The sequence below is a fragment of the Hordeum vulgare genome, chromosome 3H, assembly GCF_904849725.1.
Source record: "Hordeum vulgare subsp. vulgare chromosome 3H, MorexV3_pseudomolecules_assembly, whole genome shotgun sequence".
Taxonomy (NCBI): Eukaryota; Viridiplantae; Streptophyta; class Magnoliopsida; order Poales; family Poaceae; genus Hordeum; species Hordeum vulgare.
The window spans coordinates 445,368,762-445,383,129 of record NC_058520.1 but is presented as its reverse complement, the minus strand read 5'-3'; positions in this window follow the sequence as shown (position 1 = coordinate 445,383,129).

Here is a 14,368-nt window from a genome sequence, read left to right as displayed (position 1 = left end):
GACATTATTCTCCAAGCCTCGCGGTATAATTCGTCGAGTAAGGAAATCCATTTCAATGAACACATGTATCACTTATGACTGCATTATTCGGGCATGAATGTATTCAGAACATAACAATGCACCATGGAGCAAAATATATTGCATGTAATATGTAATATCATGTAGTAGTTAGTCTTTGTCACAAAATCCACGATATACTAGAGACTTCAACATGATATCTCTAAGTATATTGCATGTAAGAGATATGCTTAAGATAAAGCAAGAAAATGTTGAACCATGTGGCTAATACAACTTGTAGACATGTAATACTAAATGTATGTATCTCATATAAGTTCAAAAATAGGTTTCATATGGTGATAACGAAGAATTTAAAAACTCACAAATTAGAACATCATGAAGCATGAGGTGTTGCTGTTGTCTCAAAATATAACGAGAAACCTCATAAATTATACTGTTGAGTTGGGATACCAAGGAATCTATTTTTTGACCACTTACCTTGCCAGCGATGATAGCATCTTCCAAAAAATCCACAGCCACCAGTGTTGTGGCTCGGAGTCAACAATAATGAATTGGTGATGTCTCAATACCCACATAGTCAACTAAAAGAAGAAACAACTTTGCATGGGAGTCAAGGGCTTATAGCGAGTCCTCTCATCAAACCAACAATACTAATATCACCATACCAAGTGACTTGCAAGAGGATGGAGTTCATACCACGTGATGTTAAAATTGGGTGTGCAAAACATGGGGAGTACAATTTCTATATTTTGGACCAAGCTATTGCCTTCACTAGGTGATTTTACTGAACTTATCTATCTCCCTATCACTCGAGCGAGACTTTAATGTGTTCTACACCTCATGAGAAAGGACATATTTCTATATCTTACAAATGTTGTGGGCACATTGTTTGGCAAGATCAATGCAAGTGCTTGCTAGTAGTACCATTGACCCAACAACCGTCATGATAATGGTGGTTTGTCGTGACAATCATCTTCTAAATGAACATTGGAAAAGTTCAACGTCTTGAGAAGAATTATTTGTTTCATCTAGACACTAAACTTCCTCTCAATAATGTTACAAACACGCCATTTGTATTGTAACAACATAACTTCAGATCAATTGGCCGCTACTTATTCCTCCCATATGTACACTCTATGTAAATAATCATGGAGCATAGAAGCAAACAATTTCAAATAGAGTGCAAAATGAGGAGAGTTTGATGTAATGCAATAAGTTGCTTCCCTATGCTATTTTGTGAAGTGAATGAAAGTGAGACTCTTTTGAGAAAACAACATTTAACATGATACCAGTTCGGTGGGCCTGATTTGTAGGGTACTTGATGGGGTCATAGTCCTAGGGTAGGGTCATAGGCCTGTCCTACAGGTCCTACCCAAGGACTACCCCACGCAAGGGACAGGACCTTAAGTATGCCCGACTGTATTAAGGTGCCCCCATCATCCAGTCGGTGACGGGCTCAGGATCATCCAGTCGGAGACTAAGACTCGGAGGACACCGGACCTACCGACTAGATACACTCGGTGCGTCGTAACCTCCCTGGAGGGAAACTGTTGTGCGTTTCCGGGTGCATTAACTAGCATTTATAGCATACGTTACCTGTAACGCATGCATTCAATTGCCACTACTCCACCCTTGAATCAGAACCGTTGTGGAGGGCAGCGCACTCTATATAAGCCGCCCTCCCCCACTGGTAAAAGGGTTAGAAAAACATTGTACTCCATATTACACTCGGTAACCAGCTCCAAGAGCACTGAGACGTAGGGCTATTACCTCCACCGTAGAGGGGCCTGAACTCATACAACCTCGCCGTAGCTAGGACTCTGCCCATTTCATTCGTACCCTACACATCTACTGTCAGGCTTATACCCACGACAGTTGGCGCCCACCTTGGGGCAGGCGTCTAAGCGACTTCCGGCGAGTTTGCGACTACTTCCTTTCGTCATGTCGTCCGGTGGAGTTTCGAGCATGGGTCACCAGATCCTCTTCGGTGCTCTCTCCTTCGTCGTCGACGATTCGGCGTGGCTTCGGGAGGCACCCCTTGACGTCAAGGCGCTTCCCCGTCGCGGGGCCACGCACTTTCGTGCCGGCGCTCGCGGCGTTCTTCTTCTCCAACAATCGGCTCTGTTGCCGACTTGCACCTTCGTCACGCGCCGCAGTAGGCGATCTCGCAGTCCGCGTCTACAACGTTGGGTGCAGCATGCCCGAGCGCGCCAGTTTGCGTCCTCTCAGGTGGCAGTTTTGGAGTCTGTTGTAGTCGCCCCACGCTCCCAGTGCTCGGACTCCATTCCGACTGAGCTTCCTACCGAGTACGTGGGTCGTGGGCCTGCAGCAGAAGTACACATGGCCAACTCCCATGAAGATCCTCGTCAAGCCGACCGAGGTGAAGTTGGCGAAGCATCCGGTGCGCGTCGTCCGCCTCATCGTTCTGCCAGCCGACACACTCGGCGGAGCAACGTGGAGGTGTTCCGCACGCCCCTCCTCAACCTGGCCGCGGCTGCCCAGATTGCCGATTCCCTCCAGCCGACTGATTCAGAGGCAGGAAGGGGAATCGAACAAATCCGAGCCCTGTTGCGCACGGCGCAGCAGCAGAATTCGGTAGTCTCCCAGTCACACAATCGGATCCACAATAGTTCCGTCCATGCAAACATGCATAGATCGGTTCACAGCCCTGGATCTCATCAGTATCGCTGTCGCTCACGCACCCCTCCGCGGGGTGGGCCCTACGGGTCCCGACATCATGATGATCGGCGTTCAGTCGGCGACACCTACGACCCAAGACCCGACGCAAGGGGCCGAATCGCCCAGCGAAGAGTTGACAGGGGTCGAGCCCACCGTGATGGCCGCGATATGGACCGTCCGAGTGGAAGCAGGGCCATCGTATCTGGCCCCGAGTGTTTTAGTCGAGCCATCCGCTCGGCTGATATCCCGCCCAACTTCCGATTGGCTGCGGGAATCGGTAAATTCTCACGAGAGTCCAAGCCCGAAACATGGCTAGACGACTACCGAGTGGTGGTCCAGATCGGAGGAGGAGACGACCATGTTGCTAGGAAGCACCTCCCTCTGATGCTGGATGGCTCGGCCCGAGCTTGGCTGAACCAGTTGGCCCCCTCAAGCATTTACAGTTGGGCAGATCTAGCCCGAGTGTTCATCAGAACCTTCGAAGGAACGTGCAAGCGCCCTGCAGGTCTTGTGGAGCTTCAGCACTGTGTCCAGAAGCCGAATGAACCCTTGCGCGACTTCATCCAGCGATGGACGACTCTTTACCACACGGTGGAGAACGTCACCGAGCATCAAGCAGTCTGCGCCTTCAAGGCAGGCGTGCGGTACAGGGAGCTGTACTTGAAGTTTGGTCGAACCGGCGACATCTCCATGAGCAATATGATGGAGATAGCAACTCGCTATGCAAATGGCGAAGAAGAGGACCGCATCCGGAGCGGTAAACACAAGACAGTCGGCGATGCCGACGGAGGTAACACTCGGAAGCAGAAACCGAAGGTTCCTCCCACACCGCAAGCAGAAGCTGCAGCTGTAACCAGCGCCAAATTCAAGGGCAAAGGGAAAGCGCAGTTCACCCCCAAGAAAAAGCCTTTCAACAATCCCATCCTGGACCAGCCTTGTCCAATCCATACGAAGATGGATGAGGAAGGTAACCCCATATACCCAAAGCACACCACTCGCCAGTGCCGTCTCCTGATCCAGGGTTTCAGCGAAGGGCAGCCGAGTGAGAAGAATCCTGAGCAGGATGAGGAGGACAAGGAGGATCCGTTCCCCCAAGTCCATGCAACCCTCATGATCTTCGCTGACGTAGAGAGCAAGAGTCGACTGAAGCTAGTAAACAAAGAAGTCAACATGGCCGTTCCGACTGCCCCCAAGTTTCTCAAATGGTCTCAGACTGCGATTACCTTCGATCAGTCAGATTATCCAACACATGTCCTCACCCCAGGAAGGCAGGCTCTGGTCGTCGACCCGGTGGTGGAAGGGGTCCGACTGCGCAAAGTCCTAATGGACGGCGGCAGCGGGTTGAATATTATGTACGCTGACACTCTCAAGGGGATGGGCATTCCGATGTCCAAACTCAGCGAGAGAAATATGCAGTTCCACAGAGTCGTCCCAGGGCGGAAGGCCAAATCACTCGGCCAGATCGCATTGGAGGTCATCTTCGGCTCCGACAAGAACTTTCGCAAGGAGAAGCTCATATTCGAGGCGGTGGACTTCCAGAGCGCTTACCATGCAATTCTGGGCCGCCCGGCATATGTGAGTTTCATGGCACGACCGTGCTATGTGTACTTGAAGTTGAAAATGCCCGGTCCAAAAGGCGTTGTCACCATCACCGGCAACCGCCAGCGAGCCGAGGAGTGTCTGCAAGAAGGGTCGAGGATCGCCGACCATCAGATGGCTGTACTCGAGCTCGAAGAGTACAAGAAGACAGTCGACCCCGCCGACTTAATGCGCTCGAAGAAGCCAGCTTCTGAGTCCGCGTTCCAGTCGGCAGGGGAGACTAAGAAGGTTAGCATCCACCCGACGGACGAGTCTGCCGCCCCGACGAACATCTCCACCACCCTGGATCCCAAATAGGAAGCCGAGCTCACCCAATTCCTCCGTGAGAACTGGGACATCTTTGCATGGAAGCCATCTGACATGCCGGGTGTACCTAGGGAGTTGGCTGAGCACCGACTGCATGTGGATCCCGCTGCTCGGCCTGTCCGAGAGCGCCTGCGCCGGTCCGCTGTGCACAAAAGGAAGGCAATCGGAGAAGAGGTGGCTAAGCTGCTAGCTGCCAGATTCATTCGCGAGGTTCACCACTCCGAGTGGCTCGCCAATGTAGTCATGGTGCCCAACAAGGACAAGTCACTCCGAATGTGCATTGACTTCAAACACCTCAATAAGGTCTGCCCGAAAGACCATTTTCCGCTCCCCCGCATAGATCAAATTGTCGATTCGACTGCGGGGTGCGAGCGTTTATCATTTCTTGATGCCTACTCGGGTTATCATCAGATCCGTCTGTATGGTCCCGATGAGTTGAAAACAGCTTTCATCACCCCGTTTGGGTACTTCTGCTACATCACCATGCCTTTCGGTCTGAAGAATGCAGGAGCTACCTTTATGCACATGATCCAAAAATGTCTCCTCGACCAGATCGGTCGCAATGTGGAGGCATACATGGATGATATCGTAGTCAAGTCCCGCAAAGGTTCCGACCTGCTGACTGACTTGGCAGAAACATTCGCCAACCTTCGTAGGTACGATATCAAGCTAAATCCTGCCAAGTGTTCATTCGGTGTTCCCAGCGGAAAGTTACTCGGTTTCTTCGTTTCCGAACGAGGGATCGATGTTAACCCCAAAAAGATCGGGACCATCGTCCGAATGGAGAGGCCGGTCAGAATACACGATGTTCAACGTCTCACAGGTTGCTTAGCAGCTTTGAGCAGGTTCATCAGTCGACTCGGCGAAAAAGCACTTCCTCTGTACCGACTCATGAAGAAATCAGATACCTTCGAGTGGACAGACGAAGCCCAAGTCGCGTTCGACGACCTCAAAATCCTACTTTCCACCCAGCCGGTTCTTACTGCTCCGCTCAGTAAAGAGCCCCTTCTTCTGTATATCACGGCTACAAATCAAGTCGTCAGTACTGTTCTTACAGTTGAGCGAGAAGAAGAAGGCAAAGCATACAAAGTTCAGCGGCCAGTGTACTACGTCTCCGAAGTCCTGACACCTTCCAAGCAGAGGTATCCCCATTATCAAAATCTTATCTATGGGATCTATTTGACTGCGAAGAAGGTTGCCCATTATTTCCAAGACCACTCGGTATCTGTCGTTTCTGATTCTCCTTTGTCGGAAATTCTCCACAATCGAGACGCGTCAGGCCGAGTGGCGAAGTGGGCGATGGAGATGTTGTACTGTGACATCAAGTTCGAGGCCAAGAAAGCTATTAAGTCTCAAGCCCTGGCTGACTTTATAGCAGAATGGGTAGAACAACAGCAACCGACTCACATCTACTCGGCTCATTGGACAATGTTCTTCGATGGGTCTAAGATGTTGAATGGATCCGGCGCTGGTGTTGTGATCGTATCACCAAAGGGTGACAAGCTCAAGTATGTGCTTCAGATACACTTTGATTCCTCTAACAATGAGGCAAAGTATGAAGCTCTTCTCTACGGATTGCGCATGGCCATCTCACTCGGCGTCCGTCGCCTGATGGTCTACGGCGATTCAGACTTGGTGGTCAACCAAGTTATGAAAGAGTGGGACGTAAGGAACCCCACTATGACAACCTACTGCAATGCAGTCAGGAAGCTGGAGAAGAAGTTTGAAGGTCTAGAACTTCATCATGTTCCAAGGCTGAAGAACCAAGCGGCGGACAAATTGGCTAAGCTCGGATCCACTCGGAGACCCGTCCCGAGTGATGTCTGCCTCGAGCACCTCCATCTTCCTTCAGTCAAAGAAGATCCCTTCACTGAAGAGCCAGTGCAACCCAAGAGCACAACAGATCCGACTGAAGTCGATGTGCCTGCTATGGTTGATCTGGTCACAGAGATTCTGGTAATTATCCCCGAGTGGACTGTGCCGATTATGGCATATATCCTAAGGCAAGAGCTTCCAGAAGACGAAGTCCAAGCCCGACAAATAGTTCGCAGGTCGAAGGCGTTTACCGTCACTGATGGTCAATTGTATAAGGAGAGTGTTTCAGGCGTTCTCCAACGTTGCATTTCCCCAGAGGAAGGGCAGTTGATCCTAGAGGATATCCACTCAGGAACCTGCGGCCATCATGCTTCTTCAAGAGCAATCGTCGCCAAGGCGTTCAGGGCTGGATTCTTCTGGTTGCAGGCTAACGAAATGGCCAAAGCTATGGTCGATCGATGCGAAGGCTGTCAGTTCTACTCCAACAAGTCCCACAAGCCAACATCTGCACTAAAGACAATCCCGCTTGTGTGGCCGTTTGCAGTTTGGGGATTAGACACAGTCGGACCATTCAAGACAGGCAAAGGAGGCTACACACATCTGTTGGTGGCAGTCGACAAATTTACAAAGTGGATAGAAGCCAAGCCCATCAAGAAACTCGACGCCTCCACAGCCGTGAAGTTTGTCAGAGACATCATCTTCAGATTCGGAGTGCCTCACAGCATAATCACGGACAATGGGACAAACTTCGACTCAGACAGATTCTGCGCGAGTCAAGGTATCCGAGTGGATTTTGCTTCCGTAGCACATCCGCAATCCAATGGACAAGCTGAGCGTGCAAATGGACTTATCCTTCAAGGTTTGAAGCCTCGACTCTTGCGGGAGATAGGACATGCTGCTGGTGCGTGGGTAACCGAGTTACCGTCAGTACTTTGGGGTCTCCGCACCACTCCGAACAGATCAACGGGGCGATCACCGTTCTTCCTCGTCTATGGAGCAGAAGCGGTCCTTCCGAGTGACCTGCTTCACAATGCCCCGCGAGTCGAACTCTTCTCCGAAGCCGAAGCAGAACAAGCAAGGCAAGATGGAGTCGATCTTCTAGAGGAGGAGCGCGAAATGGCACTTACTCGCTCAACAATTTATCAGCAAGATCTGCGACGTTTTCATACACGACATGTCAGAAGCCGCACGTTCCAGGCTGGCGATTTGGTGCTCCGAGTGGATCAGCAGAGACCACACAAGTTGGCTCCGGCCTGGGAAGGTCCTTTCATCATTTCAAAGGTGCTGAACAACGGAGCATACAGACTCTACAACATTCAGAAGGAGATCGACGAACCCCGCGCGTGGAACGGAGACCTCCTCAAGCGTTTTTATACATGATCGCCAACTGAAGCAGTGTAACGAACAAGTTTTGGAGAAATAATATACAGCAGATTCGATTTCTTTTGCAGATTCAGAGTTCTTCCGTGGTTGCAGACTATGGTCACAAAAAAAACTTAGCTGCGATCCTGCATCGCCTAAGTATTAACTACCTCCGAGTGTGCACTTTACGTCACACTCGGGGACTTAGCTGCGATCCCGAATCGCCTAAGTAACACCTTCCTCCGAGTGTGCACTTTACGTCACACTCGGAGACTTAGCTGCGATCACGCATCGCCTAAGTATTAACTTCTCCGAGTGTGCACTTCACGTCGCACTCGGGGACTTAGCTGCGATCCCGAATCGCCTAAGTAACACCTTCCTCCGAGTGTGCACTTTGCGTCACACTCGGAGACTTAGCCGCGATCACGCATCGCCTAAGTATTAACTTCTCCGAGTGTGCACTTTGCGTAACACTCAGAGACTTAGCTGCGACCGTGCATCGCCTAAGTATTAACTACCTCCGAGTGTGCTCTTTTACGTCGCACTCGGGGAACTTAGCTGCGATCCCGCATCGCCTAAGTATCAACTTCTCCGAGTGTGCACTTTGCGTCACACTCGGAGACTTAGCTGCGATCCCGCATCGCCTAAGTATTAACTTCTCCGAGTGTGCACTTCACGTCGCACTCGGGGACTTAGCTGCGATCCCGAATCGCCTAAGTATTAACTTCTCCGAGTGTGCACTTTACGTCGCACTCGGGGACTTAGCTGCGATCCCGAATTGCCTAAGTATTAACTTCTCCGTGTGTGCACTTTACGTCACACTCGGGGACTTAGCTGCGATCCCAAATCGCCTAAGTAACACCTTCCTCCGAGTGTGCACTTTGCGTCACACTCGGAGACTTAGCTGCGATCACGCATCACCTAAGTATTAACTTCTGCGAGTGTGCACTTTACGTCACACTCGGGGACTTAGCTGCGATCCCAAATCGCCTAAGTAACACCTTCCTCCGAGTGTGCACTTTGCGTCACACTCGGAGACTTAGCTGCGATCCTGCATCGCCTAAGTACTAATCGCTCCTCCGAGTGTGCTCTATATGTTACACTCGAGAATTTAGCACTGATCATGAATCACCTAAGTCCTAATATTTTACGAGTACACATTTAGTGTTCAACTCCAAACAGCATTCAAGCAAAATAATAAGTGTTTTCGTTGTCACTCCAACAGTCTAGACACGATAACAGACTCGGTGCGGATCAAGCTTACCCGCACAGATCCAAAAGTATGACGGCCAACAGAAGTGGCCAGAATATCTTACAGGTAAACACTCGGCATACCGAGGATAAAGTTCGATCATGACTCAGCTGGGCCCGCGTCAGGACTGGAGGGTTCCACAAAGGTATCTAGGTCGATTCCATCAGCAATGCGGGTCGCAGTCTCCAAGAATGTCTCTATGAAGTCTTCGAATTGAAGCTTCTTCGTGTTGGCAACTTTCAAGGCTTTCAGCTTATCTTCCCGCACTTCTTTGCAATGGACTCGGACCAAGGACAACGCCACATCAGCACCGCAACGCGCTGCCGATTTCTTCCAAGATTGCACTCGGGCCGGAATCTCCCCCAGTCGCCCCAACAAAGTCTCCATCTTCTCCCGCGACTCCTCTTCCGGCCAAATCTCCTTCTCAATGCGGCCGAAGATTTCTCTCAGTCGGTTGATGAACGGACCCACTTTGCCTACGCGGATATAAGCACAGAGTAGATTCCGGTTGGCGTCCTCGCTGAGTGGTACATTGTCCTTCATGGATCGTTCCACGGCCGCCGATTCAGCTTCGGCGTCACCACAAAAATTTGCAACAAACGAGCAAATAGAAATTACAAATCGAGTGTTCGTCACAAGATACAACCACTCGACAAATCATCAGACTTACCAGCCAGACGACTCATCATCTGGACAGCCCAGTCGTTCACATACTTCTCCTGAGTTGTCCATCGTCTGTTCCAAGCAGTCATTTGATCGTACACTTCGGTCCTCTGTTTCTTCAGCCTCTCCACCTCCGCCACCAACGCCCTGTTTACCTCCAGTGCCTCCTCCAAGGATTTCTCTCGAACTTCCAGCGCGTTCTTCATGCCAGTCATGGCGAGCGTTGCAGCTTCTAGTTCACCAGCATAGTGGTTCTTCTCAGCCCTCAAGGCTTCATAAGCGCTCCCCATCTCACACGTTTTCTACAAAACGAAACAAAGGGTTATCAGCAACTTTCTCAATACACACTACGTTCTTCAGACCCCTGCCGACGCAAGCAGTCGACAGCGGTCTCGAGGACTACACCCAGTGGGTTCACTAAGAGTGACCCCACTGGCATGCACCTCAAGCAGGTCTGCCCTATTGAGGTGCACGTTTTCACCTACGCCTCCAAGGCTAAAGCTACTCCACCTGTGTGCAGTTTACTCTAGGGAACTCTTACCGCAAGAGTGCTCCGACTGCAGTAAGTACTTGCACTCAGAAATCTTGTCTACGGACACGACAAAAATAAAGACCAAATGTATAAAGACAACTGTCGGTGCAAGCACTCGACAGAAGTCTCGGGGACTACACCCACTGGGTTCACTCAGAGTGAACCCATTGCAAACAACAGACTACGACAACACCCAGTGGGTTACAAAAGAAAAGTAAGTACTTACTAGACTACTTACTCGGATGTCGTCGTGCAGCTCCAAGCTCCGTTGGTACAAAGCCGCAACGGAGTCATAAGCCTTCTTGGCCTCCCCGGTCATCAGCTCCGCTTGGATCATGGCTCCCTTGGCCGCTCCCACCTGCTCCTCTGGGACACACTGAATGCTGAATTCAACATTCGACGAACCGGGAATCGTGGGAAGATCCTGGGGCATCCCAAGATTCGCCCCAGTCAGTTTGTCACCCACCGGCACTGGTTCGGTCGGTGGAGGCACTTCAGTCGGCGGAGCGTCGGCGGCAGGGGCAGCAGCAGGAAGAGCAGCCTCAAGGATAGGCTCCACGACAGGCTCCGCGGCCACCTCGGCTCTCCCTTGCCCGTCTTCATCCGGGTGAATCGCCCCTGACAAGCCGAATAGCATGATGATTCAGAAAAAGAAAAGGATAGTACAGTCTACAGGAATAAAACACCTGACTCTCCTACAACATACCCGGCTGGGACGAGACGACGTTGTCTGTGTCCATGGGGTCATCCCCTTGGCGGACCGGAGAGGTTGTAGAAGTGGCGACCCTGTCAAGTGAAGCCCATTCGACTTGTAAAGCGGGAGTTCACTCGGATAACATAAAAAGCCGAGAGTTGGATTCACTTACGTGGATGTGACGGGGATGGCAACCCTCATGCGTGGCAGACCCCTCCGAGGTTTGGGCCCACTCGGTTTGGGCGCCCTGGGAGATTGGCATGTAGGCTCAGCGGAGACGTCCCTGGACCTCTTCGTGCCTTGAGCACTCGGGATCGATGGAGCGGTAGGTAGAGCACTCGACAACGTGGGGGGAGCCGAAGGGACGACAGGATCATGCCGACGCTTACTCCGCTGTTCTGGCGGTGGAGGCGGAGAGTCACGCTCTTCGTCTTCTTCCTCCTCCTCGCTGTCCTCCTCCTCCGACTCCCTGCTGTCAGAGACATATTCAGCGCTATCCACGCTCCCCTCCTGGCTACCTTCTTCCTCCTCCTCTTCCGGATCCCCGTTCGAGACAGGGGAGGACCAGTTGGTCCATTCCTACATGAGATTCAGTCGGAAACGTTAAGCATCACACGAGGATATAAATGAACGACTGAAATCAAAACAGTTCGATATATTCGGCTAATGCTACTCACCTGATTCGGTGGCGGGTTGTCCGTGCTGTAAGGCACCACTCGGCGAGCTCCTTTAGGGTTCTCGCAAGGTCCCGTGATTTGGAGCACTATCGAGGTCACCTTCTCTTCGAGTATGCCCACCGCAACGGTCCGTGTGGAATCCTCGGGCCCTGTGTAGAGCCACATAGCATGGTGGCGAACTTGAAGAGGCTGGATCCGCCGACCGATGAAGACTTCCAACAGGTCAATACCGGTGACCCCCCTGCTGACAACATCCGCGAGTGCCTCGACCAAAGGCTGGATGTCATTCCTCTCGGCTTTCGAGAGGGCGAGTTGCTTGGGTGGAGCAGGGCGGTCTAGACTAAATGGAGGCAGCCCAGTCGACGCGTTCGGACAGGCTACGTCCTGGCAGTAGAACCACGTCGACTGCCAGTTCCTAACCGACTCGTTCAACTGGAGAGCAGGGTAGCTACTACGACTCTTTTTCTGAAACCCTAAACCCCCGCAGAGCTGGAGGAGATGCTTCTTGTCATCCGACTGACTGAGACGTTTGATGGTTTGAGAACGGGCGGAGAAGATATGTTTGAATAAACCCCAATGAGGGGGGCAACCGATAAAGCATTCGCACAGAACAATGAAGGCAGAAAGGTGGGCAATGGCATTCGGAGGGAAGTGATGGAGTTGTGCACCAAAATGATTCATAATACCCTTGAAGAAAGGGTGGGGGGGCAGAGAGAAACCTCGGTGAACGTGGCTGAGGAGCAAGACGCGCTCCCCCTCCCACGGCGCCGGCTCAACCTCGTCGTCCGCCGGCAACCTCCAAGATTTATGCACAAGCTGACCGTGCTCTACCAGCTCCAGCAGGTCCCCCTCCGTCACTGTGGAGGGGAGAAAGTCTCCCTGGATCCATCCCGCTGGCAATGGCCGTTGCCGCCGCTGAGCAGCCGCCGCCTTGCCCTTCTTCTTCCTTGCCTCCATCTTGCTGGTCTGGCCCTTGGTCATGGCGGTGATGGCGAGCTTCCGAGAAGGATGGGAAGAGAAAAGTGTATGAGCACAAGAGGTGGCGAGGAAGACGGAGCAAGCGAGAGCAGAGGATTCGGCGAGCGTAACTGAAGGGTCTCGTCGGCCGGAGTTAAATAGAGCACCGACTGGGTCGCTGGCGAGCGGGCCCGAAATCTTATCCGCCCAACCAGCCGCGGCGATATCGGCGGAAGAGTTGAAGGCACGAGGATCGAGGAGTCAGGCGCTACTCGAGCGCGTTGACGTCGCCCCCGCTAAGCGCGCGGAACCCGAAATTTGAGATCCCGGAAAATCCGCCTCTATCAGTTGACCGGTCGTGTCAAAAGATGCCGCGAAGGCACTCGGTTCCCGACAGTCCGTTCTGCAGAACACATTCACTCGGATCATCGGCCAAGAGAGATAGAATGGATAGAGGCAAGCAACGCCTAAGCCGAACCTAGTCCAGTCGGATCTGAGCATCGAGCACTGCTTTGACGTTTCAACCCCAATCCATTCGGGGACTAATGATGGGGTCATAGTCCTAGGGTAGGGTCATAGGCCTGTCCTACAGGTCCTACCCAAGGACTACCCCACGCAAGGGACAGGACCTTAAGTATGCCCGACTGTATTAAGGTGCCCCCATCATCCAGTCGGTAACGGGCTCAGGATCATCCAGTCGGAGACTAAGACTCGGAGGACACCGGACCTACCGACTAGATACACTCGGTGCGTCGTAACCTCCCTGGAGGGAAACTGCCGTGCGTTTCCGGGTGCATTAACTAGCATTTATAGCATACGTTACCTGTAACGCATGCATTCAATCGCCACTACTCCACCCTTGAATCAGAACCGTTGTGGAGGGCAGCGCACTCTATATAAGCCGCCCTCCCCCACTAGTAAAAGGGTTAGAAAAACATTGTACTCCATATTACACTCGGTAACCAGCTCCAAGAGCACTGAGACGTAGGGCTATTACCTCCACCGTAGAGGGGCCTGAACTCATACAACCTCGCTGTAGCTAGGACTCTGCCCATTTCATTCGTACCCTACACATCTACTGTCAGGCTTATACCCACGACAGTACTAATTCACGAAGAAACAATCTTGTGCTAACTACTCACCCATAAAGCATAGTCATATGAGATGATTCATTATAGTTGATCCAAAATCAAGACAAGCCACCGTGAAGTATACCACACATGAAACCATAGGAGAGTGTGCATGTTTATCCCCATAAGTGCTTTGTTCTCCAACGGTCCATAGCTATGTAAAAACAACTTGGAAAAATTGGCTCATTATCTTATTATAAGAAGGCAAATGCTCTCGTGATCGAGAGTGGTGTTTGTACCGACTTAACATGAGGAGGACAAACTTGGTGAGTTTTTTGGTATATTTCATGTACATAATAATAAATTGTAAGAAATGCATAATAGTGAGCATGTAAGTGAAATCTACCAAAAGGACCAAAAAAATATTAAAGCGACAAAACTTGTAGTAGGAAGAAGCACAATTCCTCATTTTATAACTAATTGTAATATTTATTCAGTCATCTTCAACTAATTTTAACCATCAACAAATTTGACATTCTAAAATTTAAGGTCCACAACACTTAAACGTTGGGGATGAATGTTTCATGTCATCAACAAATTAACTATATCGGAGCATCCAAAAGATAGACGACGATTTAGAAAACAATATGGTAAACGGAACTACAATAATGAAAGTAACTAAACAAAGTCAATGCAACATATGCACTTAAACAAAAGGGATGGAGTATACAGGTACTTTATCGT